A 17787-nucleotide genomic window follows, 5' to 3' on the forward strand; every position below is an offset into this window, starting at 1 on the left:
GCTCCGGCCCCGCAGTGCGCGCTGCAGCCCTTAGGGAGCTCGGCGCACTCTCCGGGGCGCAGGTGTCTGTTAGTGTCCCCGGGAGCCCGAGGGCATCCCCGCTCTCCTGGGTCCTGCTCCAACTCCCTGCGAGCCCCTTTCCGCCCCCGGGAAGGTTGGTGCAGCTCCTGCTCTCTCCGGGACGGGGCTCTCCTGTCCTGGGGACACTCGCCCCGGCCTCAGCCCGGCTCCTCGCGGGGCCCCTCCCCCTCGGAGGCCTTTTGTTTCTTTATTTCTTTTTCCCCGTCTTCCTACCTTGATAGAAGCGCGGACTCTTCTCACTGTAGCATTCCAGCTGGTCTCTCTTTACATCTCAGGCCGAATTTGTAGATTTTCAGGATGGTTTGAAGGTTATCTAGGTAATTTGGTGGGGACAGGTGACTCGGGGACCCTGCTCTTCTGCCATCTTGCCCCTCCTCTCCTCCATTAGGTTTTAAGGCCTAAGAATAAACCTATGAGGCTGGAGGTTCCAGCTTCTGGACTCATGATTCTACCCTCTAGAACCATAGTTCTGGCTTCTCTTTTATAAAAATATATATGATTACTTTTATATCCACCCAGATAATCCAGGATAATGTCTTCATCTCAAGATCCTTAGTCACATCAAGATATTTAATTATATCTGCAAAGACCCTATTTCCAAATACAGTGATTTACAAGTGCCAGAGATTATGATCTGACATTTTTTGGGGGGGGACCATTTTTCAGCCTATTACATGCAGTCATCCCAGCCAGGGCCATTATAGATCAGTAAGTGCATCCAACTAAGACTAGCCTAAATTACAGATTTACAGATTCAAGAACTACATTTAGCATGGAGGCCACAAACAGTTTGTGATTTTTTAAAAAAAGATTTTATTTATTTATTCACGAGACACACAGAGAGAGAGGCAGAGACATAGAGGGAGAAGCAGGCTCCCCAGAAGGAGCCTGATGTGGAACTTGATCCCGGATCCCAGGATCACACCCTGAATCAAAGGAAGATGCTCAACGACTGAGCCACTCAAGCATCTTGAGTTTGTGACTTTTATGGCACAACATTATTGTGGATATAGATACTTAAAACTCATTGACAGAATTAAAGCTTCATGAGAAGATTATATGTTCTCAGACCTTGAAGGGATTCAATGTAGTTAGAACCTACAATTTATTGAGTGGGGTTGGGCACAGAGGTGGTAGTTGGAAAAATATGAGACAGGAAAGTAAGCAAGAGCTAGATTTTAAAGGACCATGTGAGCCATATTAAGACATTTCAAACTTTAAAATTATTACAAGGATATTTGGAAAACATTGAGGCATTTGATGCAGAAAAGGCATTTTAGATATTCTTTGAAAAACCAGATCAGACTAAGCACCATCCAAACCTCACAGACTGATAGCTCCAGAAAAACAGGACATTGGTATCTTGTGGTCAAATATGCAAAGTTATGTGGTAGTGCCTAAGGGTCTCTAGGTTGCAGACTGAGAGCTCCATACTGCACAACAATTAACCCTGGAGTTTTAACTTTTTTTTTTTTTAATGTGGTTCTATGAGCTTTCTGAGCAATTGGTATAGCAACTGAGAAACCAATTTCCTTTAGAGAGCAGTGCTTTTGGAAGAAATCTTTATACTCTTGAATATTACTTACTCGTTATATACTGAGATATGATACAAGGAAGCTATCACCTCAAATGGCAGCTTCAAAAGTTTTTTTTTGTTTGTTTTTTTGTTTGTTTGTTTGTTTCTCAACAATATGAGGAAGAACATATTTCCAGTATTCCTGGGTAGGCCAAAGCATCCTACATGCCTTGAGTTAGATCTACAGGGTGTCTGAATGGTGCTAACTGAGAGATGGCAGAGCTTGTGTGGCTGATTATGAGAAAAGCTAACTTGACTGATGTGGTACAGACAAGCCAGCTTGCTGACATGCTTATTCTGACTGCCCTAAGAAAGAATGTTTTTCAGGATCTATTCTGAGGCATTAAAATTTATGTCTGATGCTTAATTCCAACAATTTAATGAGGATCTAATAAAACAATATTTTTAAGTAAAAAAAAAGAGAGAAATGGGAGAAAATAAGATTGAAGCTTTGGAGACCAACTTACAAGATGTAGCAATAATGTAGGTTAGGCATATTGGAGGCCATAAATATGGTACATTAGATGGATTGAAATATTATTTAGGCTAAGAAGTTGATAGTATTTAATAATTAAGAAAAGAGAACATTATACAGAATTATCTTCACCTAAAAACTGAAAAAAATTGTGTAGCTTATGGAATGTGATATTAAAAGGAGAGAAATAAATTTTTCAAAACAAGCAAAAGCAAAAACCAATAGCTAAAATTTGTGTATGCTGGGTGTTTTTTATTTAAGATTTATTTATTTATTATTTTTATTTATTTAAGATTTTATTTATTCATGAGAGAAACAGAGAGAGAGGCAGAGACACAGACAGAGGAGAAGCAGGCTCCAAGAAGGAAGCCTGATGTGGGACTGGATCCTGGGGCTCCAGGATCATGCCCTGGGCCAAAGGCAGGCACCAAACCGCTGAGCCACCCAGGGATCCCCCGTGTATGCTGGGTTTAAAGCACTATGAGATTCCCAAGTAATGAGGGCCCATAGACATATCAAAAAATGCTCAATATCACTAGGCATCAGGGAAATAAAAATCAAAACCACAAAAAGATACCACCTCACACCAGTCAGAATGGTTAAAATTAACAACTCGGGAAGCAACAGATGAGGATGTGGAGAAAGGGAAGCTCTCTTATTCTGTTGGTGGGGATGCAAACTGGTGAGGCACTCTGGAAAATAGTATGAAGGTTCTTCAGAAAGTTAAAAATAGGGCTACGCTATGACCCAGCAATTGCACTACTAGGTATTTATTGAAAGGATGTAAACAGTGATTTGAAAGGGTACATACGCTCCAATGTTTATAGCAGCAATGTTCACAATAGCCAAAATATGGAAAGAGCTCAGATGTCCATTGACAGATGAATGAATAAAGAAGATGTGATGTGTATATACATATATAAGATGATGTTTTATATATATGTATATATACCTATATACCATTATATATGTGTGTGTATATATATTACATCTTATATATGTATAATGATATACATCATCCATGTATATATAGGAATAGTAGAGGGAGGGGCAAGATGGCGGAAGAGCAGGGTCCCCAAATCACCTGTCCCCACCAAATTACCTAGATAACCTTCAAACCATCCTGAAAATCTACGAATTCGGCCTGAGATGTAAAGAGAGACCAGCTGGAATGCTGCAGTGAGAAGAGTCCGCGCTTCTATCAAGGTAGGAAGACGGGGAAAGAGAAATAAAGGAACAAAAGGCCTCCGAGGGGGAGGGGCCCCGCGAGGAGCCGGGCTGAGGCCGGGGCGAGTGTCCCCAGGACAGGAGAGCCCCGTCCCGGAGGAGCAGGAGCTGCACCAACCTTCCCGGGCGGAAAGGGGCTCGCAGGGAGTTGGAGCAGGACCCAGGAGGGCGGGGATGCCCTCGGGCTCCCGGGGACACTAACAGACACCTGCGCCCCCGGGAGAGTGCGCCGAGCTCCCTAAGGGCTGCAGCGCGCACGGCGGGACCGACCGGAGCAGTTCGGAGGGGCTCGGGCGGCGGCTCCGCGGAGGGGGCTGCGGGGCGGGAGCGCGAATCCACCAGCGCAGGCCCCGGAGCACAGGGCGCCGGGACACAGCCCAGGATCCGGCCTCCCCCGGGACAGGCAGAGGCCGGGAGGGCCCAGGACAGCGAGGACGCTCCTGCCCCGAGCTGAGCAGATCAGCGGCCCCGCCCCGGAGCCTCCAGGCCCTGCGGACGGAGAACCGAGAGCCCCGAGCCCCGTAGTTCCTGCGGAGGCTGAATCCAGGCTTCCAGAGTTGCCATAGCAACTGCGGCTGTTCCTCCTGGGGCCCCACGGGTAAACAACCCCAGCTGAGCCCAGCAGGCAGGGGCAGAGCAGCTCCCCCAAGTGCTAACACCTGAAAATCAGCACAGCAGGCCCCTCCCCCAGAAGACCAGCTGGACGGACCAGTGATACTCCCCCGTGTTCCAATACAACTTGTTTTTGGCCACTCTGCACTGAGCAAAATGACTAGAAGGAAAACCTCACCTCAAAAGAAAGAATCAGAAACAGCCCTCTCTCCCACAGAGTTACAAAATCTGGATTACACTTCAATGTCAGAAAGCCAATTCAGAAGCACTATTCTACAGCTACTGGTGGCTCTAGAAAAAAGCATTAAGGCCTCACGAGACTTCATGACTGCAGAATTTAGATCCAATCAGGCAGAAATTAAAAATCAATTGAATGAGATGCAATCCAAACTAGAAGTCCTAACGACGAGGGTTAACGAGGTGGAAGAACGAGTGAGTGACATAGAAGACAAGTTAATGGCAAAGAGGGAAACTGAGGAAAAAAGAGACAATCAATTAAGGGACCATGAAGACAGATTAAGGCAAATAAATGACAGTCTGAGGAAGAAAAACCTACGTTTAATTGGGGTTCCCGAGGGCGCCGAAAGGGACAGAGGGCCAGAATATGTATTTGAACAAATCCTAGCTGAAAACTTTCCCAATCTGGGAAGGGAAACAGGCATTCAGATCCAGGAAATAGAGAGATCCCCCCCTAAAATCAATAAAAACCGTTCAACACCTCGACATCTAATAGTGAAGCTTGCAAATTCCAAAGATAAAGAGAAGATCCTTAAAGCAGCAAGAGACAAGAAGTCCCTGACTTTCATGGGGAGGAATATTAGGGTAACAGCAGACCTCTCCACAGAGACCTGGCAGGCCAGAAAGGGCTGGCAGGATATATTCAGGGTCCTAAATGAGAAGAACATGCAACCAAGAATACTTTATCCAGCAAGGCTCTCATTCAAAATGGAAGGAGAGATAAAGAGCTTCCAAGACAGGCAGGAACTGAAAGAATATGTGACCTCCAAACCAGCTCTGCAAGAAATTTTAAGGGGGACTCTTAAAACTCCCCTTTAAGAAGAAGTTCAAGTAACTCTGAACGTGAATGGACTTAATGACCCCATCAAAAGGCGCAGAGTTTCAGACTGGATAAAAAAACAGGACCCATCTATTTGCTGTCTACAAGAGACTCATTTTAGACAGAAGGACACCTACAACCTGAAAATAAAAGGTTGGAGAACCATTTACCATTCAAATGGTTCTCAAAATATACCCTAAAAACTACAGAACACTTCTGAAAGAAATTGAGGAAGACACAAAGAGATGGAAAAATATTCCATGCTCATGGATTGGCAGAATTAATATTGTGAAAATGTCAATGTTACCCAGGGCAATTTACACGTATAATGCAATCCCTATCAAAATACCATGGACTTTCTTCAGAGACTTAGAACAAATTATTTTAAGATTTGTGTGGAATCAGAAAAGACCCCAAACAGCCAGGGGAATTTTAAAAAAAGAAAACCATATCTGGGGGCATCACAATGCCAGATTTCAGGTTGTACTACAAAGCTGTGTTCATCAAGACAGTGTGGTACTGGCACAAAAACAGACACATAGATCAATGGAACAGAACAGAGAACCCAGAAGTGGACCCTGAACTTTATGCTCAACTAATATACGATAAAGGAGGAAAGACGATCCACTGGAAGAAAGACAGTCTCTTCAATAAATGGTGCTGGGAAAATTGGACATCCACATGCAGAAGAATGAAACTGGACCACTCTCTTGCACCATACACAAAGATAAACTCAAAATAGATGAAAGATCTAAATGTGAGACAAGATTCCATCAAAATCCCAGAGGAGAACTCAGGCAACACCCTTTTTGAACTTGGCCACAGTAACCGGAGAAGGACAAACAGTGTATGTTCTCATTCATTTGGGGAATATGAATAATAGCGAAAGGGAATATAAGGGAAGGGAGAAGAAATGTGTGAGAAATATCAGAAAGGGAGACAGAACATAAAGACTTCTAACTCTGGGAAATGAACTAGGGGTGGTGGAGGGGGAGGAGGGGGGGGTGGGGGTGAATGGGTGACGGGCACTGAGGGGTACACTTGACGGGATGAGCACTGGGTGTTATTCTGTATGTTGGTAAATTGAACACCAATAAAAATTAATTTATAAAAAAAAAAGGAATAGTATTTAGCCATCAAAAAGAATGAAATCTTGCCATTTGCATAGACATGGATGGAACAAGAGGGTCTTATGCTAAGTGAAATAAGTCAGTCAGAGAAAGAAAAATATATATGATTTCACTCATATGTGGAATTTAAGAAATGAAACAGATGAATATAGGGGAAGAAGGAAAATTTGATAAAAATTGAAAGAGAGAAAGAGAAAGAGAGAGAAACCATAAGAGAGGCTGAACTCTAGGAAACAAACTGAGGTTTGCTGGAGGGGAAGTGGGAGGGGGAAGGGGTAATTAGGTGTTGGGCATTAAGGAGGGCATGATGTAATGAGCACTGGGTGTTAAATGCAGCTGATGAATCACTAAATCTCCCTATGAAACTAATTTTAGAAATATGAGCATTAATCTTCTAGATATACGGTCACTTGGTTAAAAGCCTTGTGGGTTAGAAAAGAGTTTGGGGATTCATCAGTATATGGAAAGTAATTGAAACATTGAAATAGATGAGCCTGTTCAGGAAAATGTGTTAAGTGAGTCAGGACAAACTCTGATAGCATTAATTTGACAAGTAAGGATAAGGGAAAGGATCATTAGAGGATATGAGGAATGTGAGACAGATTGAAGGAAAGCCATAAATGTTTCCAAACAGCTGATGGAAGATACTTTTTAAAGAAGAAAGGAGTGCTTACAGTCCTCTTGGTTTATGCTCTCAATTTGGTTGCCAAGACAGACCAGCAGTTCTTTTGTTTCCTTAGACTATTCTTAATCACATTTTTTCTAGCAATTATTTCAAACATTTATATCCACTTTGACTCTACCTTTCCTAAGCCTACATTCATTTCATTACTCATTATTAGAGAAGGCTACCAGAGAACTTTTTTTCAGTTTTATGCCACTGATTACAGTCTCTGTGAGGGTTCGTCTTGCTGGGTATTTATTAGAGATCAAGATTTATTGAAGGGAGTGGGAGAGAACAGGAAGGAGCAGAAAGAGAACTAGAACTGTAATATTGGACAATCCTGAAAACTCCGGAACATGTATGTCCCCTCAGAGTTGTCTGATGTTTTGGGAAAATATATCTCAGCTTCAATCAGCCATTAATGCATGCTGTCCTGGGAAGACCATTCCTTGGAACAAGGTAGCTGAGACCAATGCTAAACCAGGTGACAGCTGTGGCAGTCAATGCCTCCTTGAAGGCAGATAAGAGCAGTGCATCTCCATGAGCATATTAGCAAATACACCATCACTCTTACTCTTCCTTTCTTCCCATTATATAGGAGAGATCTCTTCTCCAAGGCTAATTTCATTTCCCTCAACTTTGCACTTTTAAGTTTTTTTAAACTCTCCTTTCATGTGAGCTCTTTCCTAAACATATTTTATTTTTTTTAAAAGAGAATCTCACTTATCTACATTTCCTGTCCCAATCACAACCCTTTTTCTTAGAATCAAATACAAAACATTCAGATGACTTGTAAAGTTGTATGTAATTATCTTTCATGGCTCTCTCTTAATCTCATCCTCCTCTTTTACCTAGTGCTTATTTCAGTCATATTGTCCATTGTCATTATTTACTTGTTTTTTCTTTCTTTCTTCTTTCTTTCTTTCTTTCTTTCTTTCTTTCTTTCTTTCTTTCTTTCTTTCTTTTTTTCTTCTTCTTTTCTTCTCTTTCTTTCGGTTTTCCTTTCTGTTTCTTTCCCTGGATTGTTCTTCTCCCAAATATTCATATATTTGCTTTTTCCTTTCCTCAAGGTTGAAAGAGGATCCTATCATTCCTGCCCCTAGGGCATTCTTTATTTTTTGTTTTATTTTTCTTCAAAAGATGAATCTATACCTGAAATTCTGTATCTTTATTTGATTATATATTACTTTTATTATCCTTCACTGAATGCAAGCTCTGTGAGAGAATAACAGTCTCATCCAACAATGCACCACTAGTAGTAACATAATAATTCATAATACATGTTTTTACTCAAATGACATGTTAATTTGGTCCTTCTAACACCAATATCTCATATTTAAATATATAAAAGGAAATTAATAAATGCAATATATACCCAACAACTAAGTACATACTCTGTGGCAAGATTCTGAATTACAAAGACATACGCAATGTTGAGTTCATCAGAAAATTCACAATCTCATGGCTATAGATACATAGCCAAGAAATTGCATCCTAACATATGTACTTTTAAATATACTCATTTTTATAGCAAGCAGAGTGAGTGGTCACAGAAATTAACTCTATGTTAATAATCTATAATATTTTAATATGTCATAAGGTCAGACTTCTAATCAACTAGCTTTATAATATTAATACTCTAAAAAATGTAGTAACACATGAATAGTTGAGACACATGAATAGTTCTCCTAAATCTCAGTCTAAATATTTGTATACTTTAGACTAATTTAGACTTATTATTTAGTCTATAATTATTATAAGATGAAGGTGCATCCTTCAGATAAAAAAGCACAGGCTAAAGCAGTAAACCAAACCATGTGCTGCATCAGAACATGGGATCATCTGGTGCCATTGTGAGAAGCAGAAAGGAGAACTAGAACTGTAATCTTGGACAATCCTGAAAACTCTGGAACATGTATGTACCTTCAGAGTTGTCTGCTAACAACTATAGCTAACAGCTATAGCTGCTAACTATAGCTAATAGTTCATGTCCTGATCTCACATCTGTAGACTTTCTGGTGGAGATCCCAGTGAAAATGACCATGTGGGTAGACAACATTTATCAAGGAGTAGTGGCAACATTCACCAGCAAAGAAGAACCAAAGTGATGCTGTCAACAGGAATAGAGCCACAATACAAAAATTTATCCAAGATATAAATGGCAGGTAGCACAGCATCTCACAGATTTAAGACAAGAAGAGATTGAGTCTATTGCTTAACATAATTAAAGAAAGCTAAAAGAGGAATATTTATTTTCCCTTTCATTTCCATGCAACTCACACTAACACTTCTGGGAAACAAACTAAATTATGGGGAATAAAATTCCAAAGTATATTTCAGAAGAAAGACATTTGTTCTGAAATACCACTAATGGTCTCTTTTCAGGCCAGTGGTGAGAAATATATATGACATGAAATCATCTTAATTCCCAGCCCACAATTAAGGAGAAGGTAGTAATTAGAATAATTGTTCATGAAGCTTGCTTGTTAAATAAGACAATCTACTGCATGGCTTTTGAAAAAGTATTAAAGATTAACCAGCCCATACCAATCTTACTAATGATAAATTTTGGTTATGAGGTACATGAACATGTGGTTTAGAAACCTTCATGATGATTTGATGAATAAAAAAATTGACTTTCAAAGGTATTAATGGGACAAGATGATGTTATAGAGAGTAGCATGAAGTAGGTAACACTGAATAAGGAAAACAGTAGAAACAAAAACCAAGCCTAATAGGTACTATCAATGTATAGGTAAACAGTTTAAAGCATTTTATGATTTCCTGATGGTATTAGTTCTTGTTTTGTCAAAAGAATGCTTGAAATGATATAAGAATTCAGGTAGTCAGAGAATTAGGGGTATAAAAATACTTAGGTTATAGAGGCAAAATATAACATCTTATATTTTAGAAATAATTACATAAAGTCAAAGGAAGACTTATTTGAAGTTTGAAGAGTTACTTACAAAATATGCTTCAATAAAAGGTCTCTTTTACTTGAAAATTCCAAATAAATTATTCTACTCTTTCTTTGCCCAATAACTAAAATTATTTTATTTGTAAAAGTTTAAAAATATACCTTAGGGATTAAAAATGATGACTTTATTAAATTTTAATTTTTAACAACAACGTGTGTCAAAATGTATTGGAAACATATTTCTGTTTCATTTTAAAATATTTTATTTATTAAAGATTTTATTTATTTATTCATGAGAGGCACACAGAGAGGAAGAGACACAGGCAGAGGGAGAAGCAGGCCCCATACAGGGAGCCCAATGTGAGACTGAATCCCGGGACTCCAGGATCACGCCCTGAGCGGAAGGCAGGCACTAAACTGCTGAGCCACCCAGGGATCCCCCCTCATTTTAAAAGATTTTGCCATAAGTCTAAAACTTGTTAATTAGCAACTGTGATAAATATTTGGTCAAGCCTCTGCCATTTGGACAAATGAATAAATCCCTTGTAAAGCTGTGAACTTTTTTGCTTTTCTTCTATTATCCATTGGTTTCTTAAAAACAATTCTTAGAATCTTTCTCTAATCTGCTTTCTAAGAACACAGAAAGACATCTGAATAAATTCTTATAAACTACTAATAAGAATTATTTTAAAGATATTGATTTATTTTAGAGAGAGAGAGAGTGCTGGAGGGAAATGGAATCTGAAGCCAATTCTGCCTCTGCGCTGAGTGCAGAGCCCAAAACAGGGCTCAATCTCACAACTTCGAGATAATGACTAGAGCTGAAACCAAGAGTTGCACGCTCAACCAACTGAGCCACCCAGGTGCCCCAAGAAATATTTTAATTTCCTACTTAGTAGAAATAATTTAGAAGGCAAATACAGGAAGAAATCACATCTTATAGGAAATCAAAGTGAGTTACATTAAAAAAAAATTCCTCCATCCTATCCTTCACAGTTCAAGATGTAATAACTCATAATAACTAGGAATTGTGGACAGATGTGATATTTGAGAATTAGGTAACGAAATTTTGAAGTGAAAAACATTTGCTCTTGAAAACCTGTTTTGAAGAGTGCTAGGAACCTTTGAAAAATGAAAACTACATTCTGAGGCGAGGGAAACCGAACAGCTGGGAACAGGCCAGAACAGTACATGGAATTAGTAGCATGGAGAAACATTTGCCCAGACAGCAGCCCAAGACTGCCTAGGGGTTTGGTTGTCACAATGCAAATGAGCTAATTGTGCTATATTCTGGAGGAAGATGAGGGAAAAGAAGGTTTTTTTCAGTCTGTAGTAGTACAGCTTTAAATGCTATACATAAGTGAAGGCCGATTTATCTTCTATCCCATATATATATAGTCTGACTCCAGACTATACCTGCACCCATATAGAGTCTGACTCCAACTATACCTGCACCCAAATAAAAGAGCAAGAGAGTAAAAAAAAAAAAAAAAAGCAAGGCAAAACAAACAAATAAAATAACACACATTTTAATGTGTCAGAGTTCTTAAAAATTGAAACATATTTTCTTGAGCTGTGTTTCTACTTTTCAAGGCATTTTTGATTCAAAAGTTGTCATACTTTCATCTTTTTTCAGGAAAATCTTTTTCAAATGAATCTTAGCAGGAATGATAAAAGAAAAAAAAAGAGTTCTCTGCATGTTGGTTTTCTGTAAAGGATTTTTTACTCTGTTCTTGATCTGAAGGAACAATTTTGAATAACCCAGGGTTCATAAAAAAAAATGAAAAAAATATTGGAATTATCACTCTGGTTCTATATTCAAATATGTGAAAGGAAAGAAAAGCATATGGCCATGACTGAGAGACCTCAGAGTGGAGCACTTAAGGAAATCAGCATGAAAAGTAAAATGCCCATTAACAAGTGATGATTTACTGTATAATTTATGGGAGGGTAGAGTATGCTTGAAACTGTAGTTAGCACCTGGATGCCATGAAATATAAATTGAGATGAAATGTGTTCATGAAATTCCATTAATAAGAAGTATGATGTTGGTTTCCTTTCTATTTTGTTTCTAGTGTAACAGAGAGCACTGGTAAACTTGGGCAATATTCAGTATTTTCTACTTGATTTTTTTCTTAGATGCATTAAGATCTTTGTTATCAGAATTTAGAGATTATCTCTAAGTGTATCTCTCTGTCTCTTTCTCTATATGTATCTGTCTCTCTGTTTTTATACTCTCTCTCTCATCTTTCAACATCCCTGACATATGCAAACCTAACACACCAAACTGTGCTATCCACATTATACCCTTGTGTAAGTCTCCTCTCATCCTGAATAATACCCAATATCTTACAATATCTTGTAAGAATGACTGTGTGTGACCTTCAACAATAGGTCATAAAATACATGATGGTTTCCACTCTGTGGTCTCTTGCATTACCTGCTCTGGAGGAAGTCAAACACCCTGTGAAAGGCCAATGGAGACATTCACACAGTAGGGAACTAAGGCTTCCTGCTTATAGCCAGCCCAACTTGCCAGGCATGTGCGTGAGCTGCACTGGAATAGATTGCCTCACACTATTCAAGCATTCAGATGACTGTATACTCTGTATAATGTCTGACTCTTTACTGCATATGATGTTTAGTTTTGTCAACTTGACCAAGCTTGGAGGATGTCCAGATAGCTGGTAAAACATTATTTCTGTGGATATCTCTGTAAGGATGTTTCCAGAATGGATTAGCACTAAAATTGGTGAACTGAGTAAAGCAGATGTCTCTTCCCAATGCAGGCAGGCAGCATGCAGTTTGTTGAGAGTCCAAATACAACAAAAAGGTGGAAGAAGGGTGAATCAGTCTGTTCAACATGAGACATCCATTTTATATTCCATCAGACATTGGCATTCCTAGTTTTGGGCTTTGGGTGCACACTAGGACTTACATTGTCAATTCCAACCCCCTCTCCCACTCCCTCCTTCCCCAATTCTCAAGACTTTGGACTCAAATTAAATTGTACCATAGATTTCTTAGTTCTCCAACTTATAGATGGCAGCTCATGGGACTTCTCAGTTTCCATAACCACATGAGCCAGTTCCTATAATAAATCTTGTATGTATTTATGTATGTATGTATGTATGTATATATTTAGGTCCTTTTGGTTCTGTTTCTCTGGGGAATCCTAACTAATACACCAATATGGGGAACCCAGGCAGTATTACTCAGCTAAACCACTTGTAAGTTCCTGACCATCAGAAACTATGAGATGCTTGTTTTAAGGCACTAAGTTTCAAGGTAATTTATTACACATCTATAGAAAAATAATAGATTAAAATTGTATTCAGAGCTTTTTTCAGGTTGTCCAAACAAAGATAGAGTCCCATTTATGGATGATGGAGCAATGTTTCAGCTCTTTGCTTTATACAAATAACTTAATCTAGCTCCCTGTCTCATGTTAAACCTGTATTGTCATTCCCTGTCTTTGGCATAGATTTTCAAAATCTAGCTTATGATCTAGAACTCCTAGTAGCTTATGTTTGTTCACCAGGAGCAGTTTCTTTTTTTATTTCTAGAATACAATAATTTTCTTTTTTTATAATAAATTTATTTTTTATTGGTGTTCAATATGCCAACATACAGAATAACACCCAGTGCTCATCCTGTCAAGTGCCCCCCTCAGTGCCCGTCACCCATTCACCCCACCCCCTGCCCTCCTCCCCTTCCACCACCCCTAGTTTGTTTCCAGGAGTTAGGAGTCTTTATGTTCTGTCTCCCTTTCTGATATTTCCCACACATTTCTTCTCCCTTCCCTTATATTCCCTTTTACTATTATTTATATTCCCCAAATGAATGAGAACATATAATGTTTGTCCTTCTCCGATTGACTTACTTCACTCAGCATAATACCCTCCAGTTCTATCCACGTTGAAGCAAATGGTGGGTATTTGTCATTTCTTTTGTGTGTGTGTGTGTGTGTGTGTGTGTGTGTGTGTGTGTGTGTGTATAATAAAACAGTCTGGCATCCTGGGAAAGGAGGTCAGGTTTTATTAGAATATTAAAAAAAAATAATTTTCTCATCAAGCTAAAGATAAGCAGAAGATTAAAATAATTTATGAATCCATCCTCTGTTAATACAAATCTTCCAAGTTTGAATGTCCATCATTTTAGTGACAAAGTGACCTCGACCTAACATTGCACGTAACATTCCATCATTGCCACCAGCCTTATCACCCTGTGAAGACCATGTTCCAAAATTACTTTTTCATTTCCAGAATTAGGATTCTGATTCCGTCAATCTTCCTGAGTCCAATGTAGAATATTAGGAAATTATTTGCTGAATGAATAACCTCATTAAAATAAGTGAATGCTCATTTGTTATGCTGGTTCATGGGGCTGTAGTCCAGGCCTAGTAAATTAGGTTATTAAATTTCTTGTGTGTCAATATCATGGGGTTTTAGCTGAAATTGTAATGCATTCTGGTGCTATACTTTTAGAGAATCTACTTTAATAAATCTGAACGAGAACCTGGAAATCAGCATTTTAACATCAAGACAGGGGGTTTTGATAAACTAAAGCTGATGATTGATTACTCTGAGAAATACCGTCAAGATTGTTTCTTATTTTCATTGATATATTTTTTCTTTCACTTATTTCCACTGATACTTTAAAAGTAATTTTTGTTTTTGTTTTTGTTTTCTGGTTGGTTTTTCTTTGCTTGTTTGCTTTGTTTCTTTTATATGGCTTCCAAAACTGTGGTAAAAAGTGTTATGGTCATGGAGAATAAATAAATAGAAGAGAAGCAGCAGTAATGATTTATGGGTAAAAGCATTTGCAATTCATGTTTTTATAAGTCAGAAGCAATTGTGTAGTATTTCTGTGACAATGCAATTAAAATGAGTATAGCACAACAATGCAAAAGTATTCTTTTGCATAAATGGTAAGATAAATGGTAATATAAACAGTAGCAGACTCTTATACTTGTCTTTAGTTAACTGCGAAATGTTAACTATATTATAAATATTAACAACAAAATAAACCCCCTAATATCAGGATCAGAAGTATTGGGAATATTTCAGGTGAAGATGAAGGTTTTGATTGAGGTTTGAGTTTGGAAATATGTGCTCAATTTATAAAAAGCCATTAAGCCTCTTAGGGCACAGCAGGCACATCATGTTCATTTTAAGAAATGTTACCTATTTGATAGGAAACTGCAAGTCCATCAGAGCTGATATGATGTAAGACTCTTGAAGGAATATGTACATTTGTTTTTCTTTTTTTTAAAATTTTTATTTATTTATTTTATTTTATTTTTTAATTTTTATTTATTTATGAGAGAGAGAGAGAGAGAGAGAGAGAGAGAGAGAGAGAGAGAGAGGCAGAAACATAGGCAGGGGGAACCCTGGGTGGCACAGCGGTTTAACGCCTGCCTTTGGCCCGGGCGCGATCCTGGAGACCCGGGATCGAATCCCACGTCAGGCTCCCGGTGCATGGAGCCTGCTTCTCCCTCTGCCTATGTCTCTGCCTCTCTCTCTCTCTCTCTCTCTCTCTCTCTCTCTGTGTGTGTGTGTGTGTGACTATCATGAATAAATAAAAATTAAAAAAAAAAAAACAAACATAGGCAGGGGGAGAAGCGGGCTCCATGCACCGGGAACCCGATGTGGGATTCGATCCTGGGTCTTCAGGATCACGCCCCGGGCCAAAGGCAGGTGCTAAACCGCTGTGCCACCCAGGGATCCCGCATTTGTTTTTCTTTTATCGATATTAATTAGTTTATGGTCTTCATGAAGAGAGAGAGGAAGATTTATATTCAGGGTGAGATAGTATCTAATTTTTCTTTTCAGAGAAAGAATAATAAAAGGATATACACACTATCATATGTAAAAATTTGAATGAGATATATTTGAATAGCATGACTTAGATAAATCTTACAGAAAGTTATAATAGAAGAATGCAGTGAATATTTTGATGTGCTTATAATTTTTATATGAAATTTAATGAAATTCTTGTAATATTGATTTTGATTTTGAATAGTCTGCTTACTAAGCACTAATACGTTGAGATACCAAATAACTGATTAATAAAATTGCTTACTATACTGAGAAGAAGATAGGATTTTGAATGTAGAATTGTCATTCAAAGTACATAATTATGGTTTCAGCTATCTGTGGGTAACCTAGAAAGTTTTTGACTTTTCATAGTAGTTTGTGATTTTGCTGAGGCTAGGTAAAAAATTTAATTGCTTGTGTTTCAAAGCTGATGTGCAGGAGAAAACCACAGAGGAAGTGAATGAACATATTCTGCCGAGAACACCATCATCTCAAACTGCTCTTTTGGCCTCTATTAATTATGAAGTACACATTACATGGGGGTAATGAGTTTGGATATTCTCAAAGGTTTTAAGAACATATCTCTGTTAATATTTCCTCCATTCCATAAGAATCTGCCTGAGACTCAGTTTCCTGTTATAAAACAATCTGAATATTAGTAGGATCTAATTTCAGAAAACTCATATGAGGTAGAAAAAGATAATATATATGAAAAAATAACTCATAATTTCTAATTGCTTTAAAAACCCCTTTAATAATACAACGATTTAGAAACATCGTAACGATAATGATTCATCAGTAATGCAGTTACAAAACATTTTCAATTCTTTTATAAAATATTTATAAATAAATGCTGATTCTAAGCAATAGAAAATAGATTTTAATTAATTAAAGTCTCCTTATACAGTACCAATACAGTACTATGGTGGGAAGTTGAAATTATATCATATAAGTCAGTAAATTAGAATGCTATTTTATTTAGCTATAATCTACTATACATATAAATAATATGTTTTAGAAATAACTTATTTTTCCATACAAACTTTGATTTATGATGCCAATAGCAAGAATCCCTCAGTTATCTTTCAAATTAACACATTTATATTTTATAGAAAAGAAATCTTTAAAGTGATAGTTACAAACATGAGTTGATCTCAGAGTGATAAATACCTCTTAGCATATATTTTTGCCTTTCACCTATTTCTTGGAAATGTGTTGTTGTTTCTGGAACAAGTAATGCATTTCTTTAAAACTTCAGATTAATATATATCAATACCTTTTTGAGGAAAAGTCAGCATTTTGGAAGTACCTACTATGTGTTAAATATTAAAGAGATAACAGAGATATTATGACCAAGTTTATGAAATAAACAGGAAAAAAAGAATAAACATTAATGAAAAAACACAACTTTCCAAAACTGACACAAGAATAAATAGAAATCCAGTACAATCCTATACTCAGTAAAGAAAATAAACACAAAGAAATATTTAAGCCAGATGGTTTTGTTAGTTGAATTTACTCCTTCATTTAGGAATAAAATTACACTAGTTTTTAATAATTCTTCTATATATTTACAATTCTTAACTATTTTTTGAGACCAGTATAATCTTGATAGGAAAATCCTAATAAGAGCACAGCATAAAAGGTTGATTACAGGACCATCTCTTTCATAAACACAGAATCTAAAATTTAAATGATAATAATAAATTAAAGATTCAAACCCAGCAAATTACAATATCTCCAATATTTCATAAATAAGTTGGATTTATTTGAAGACTGTAATACTATTTTTTTCATAAAATTAACCAAATAAATCTACATGTTGATAGAATAAAAGAAAAAAACTGTCATTTTCGATGGATGATGCAAAAGTATTTTATATAATTCAGTATAAATTTTTTTTAATTTTTATTTATTTATGATAGTCACACAGAGAGCGAGAGAGAGAGAGAGAGAGAGAGAGAGGCAGAGACACAGGCAGAGGGAGAAGCAGGCTCCATGCACCGGGAGCCCGACGTGGGATTCGATCCCGGGTCTCCAGGATCGCGCCCTGGGCCAAAGGCAGGCGCCAAACCGCTGCGCCACCCAGGGATCCCAATTCAGTATAAATTTATATGACACAGGTAATGTATAGGCTAATTAGGAGGAGGAGGGAACATTCTTAATCTAATAGAATGTATTTAATCCTTCAGCCCACGAGTAGGAATGAAGTGAAGATATTTGCTATCA

This window comes from Nyctereutes procyonoides, unplaced genomic scaffold (genome assembly GCF_905146905.1).
Source record: "Nyctereutes procyonoides isolate TBG_1078 unplaced genomic scaffold, NYPRO_anot_genome, whole genome shotgun sequence".
Classification (NCBI taxonomy): Eukaryota; Metazoa; Chordata; class Mammalia; order Carnivora; family Canidae; genus Nyctereutes; species Nyctereutes procyonoides.